Below are 1,216 nucleotides of genomic sequence, written 5' to 3'. Positions count from 1 at the left end.
CACAACTAGAAACTCCACAACTGGAAACTCCACTACTAGATACTCCACAACTGGAAACTCGGCAACTAGAAACTCCACAACTAGAGACTCCACAACTTGAAACTCCACAACTAGAGACTCTGCAACTAGAAACTCCACAACTCGAAACTCCACAACTGGAAACTCCACAACTAGAAACTCCACAGCTTGAGACTCCACAACTTGAAACTCCACAACTTGAAACTTCGCAACTAGAAACTCCGCAACTAGGGACTCCACAACTAGAAACTCCACAACTAGAAACTCCACACCTCGAAACTCTACTACTAGATACTCCACAACTGGAAACTCGACAACTAGAAACTCCACATCTAGAGACTCCACAATTTGAAACTCCACAACTAGAGACTCTGCAACTAGAAACTCAACAACTAGATACTCCACAACTGAACAACTAGAAACTCCACAACTGGAAAATCCACAACTAGATACTCCACAACTAGAAAATCTACAACTAGAAACTCCACAACTATAGACTCCACAACTTGAAACTCCACAAGTTTAAACTCCACAACTTGAGACTCCACAAGTAGAAACTCCACAACTAGAAACTCCACAACTGGAAACTCCCCAACTAGAAACTCCGCAACTAGAAACTCCGCAACAGGAGACTCTAACACTAGAAACTCCACAACTAGAAACTTCAAAACTATTAACTCCACAACTAGAAACTTCACAACTAGAAACTCCGCAACTAGAGACTCCACAACTAGAAACTCCACAACTTGAAACTCCACAACTAGAAACTCCACAACCAGAAACTCCACAACTAGAAACTCCGCAACTAGAAACTCCACAAATAGAGACTCGGCAACTAGAAATTTCATATCTAGAAACTCCACAACGAGAAACTGTAAAACTAGACTTCACAACTAGAAACTCAACAACTAGAAACTCCACAACTAAAAACTCCACAACTGGAAACTCCACAACTTGAGACTCCGCAACTTGAAACTCCACAACAATAAACTCCGCTATTAAAAACTCCGCAACTAGAAACTCCACAACTAGAAACTCCACAACTTGAAACTCCACAACTAGATACTCCACAACTGGAAACTCCACAACTAGATACTTCACAAATGGAAACTCCACAACTAGATACTCCACAACTGGAAACTCCACAACTAGAAACTCCACAACTAGAGACTCCACAACTCGAAACTCCACAACTAGA

This window comes from Rhipicephalus microplus, unplaced genomic scaffold, assembly GCF_043290135.1.
Source record: "Rhipicephalus microplus isolate Deutch F79 unplaced genomic scaffold, USDA_Rmic scaffold_69, whole genome shotgun sequence".
Classification (NCBI taxonomy): domain Eukaryota; kingdom Metazoa; phylum Arthropoda; class Arachnida; order Ixodida; family Ixodidae; genus Rhipicephalus; species Rhipicephalus microplus.
This window is presented reverse-complemented; position numbering follows the sequence as displayed.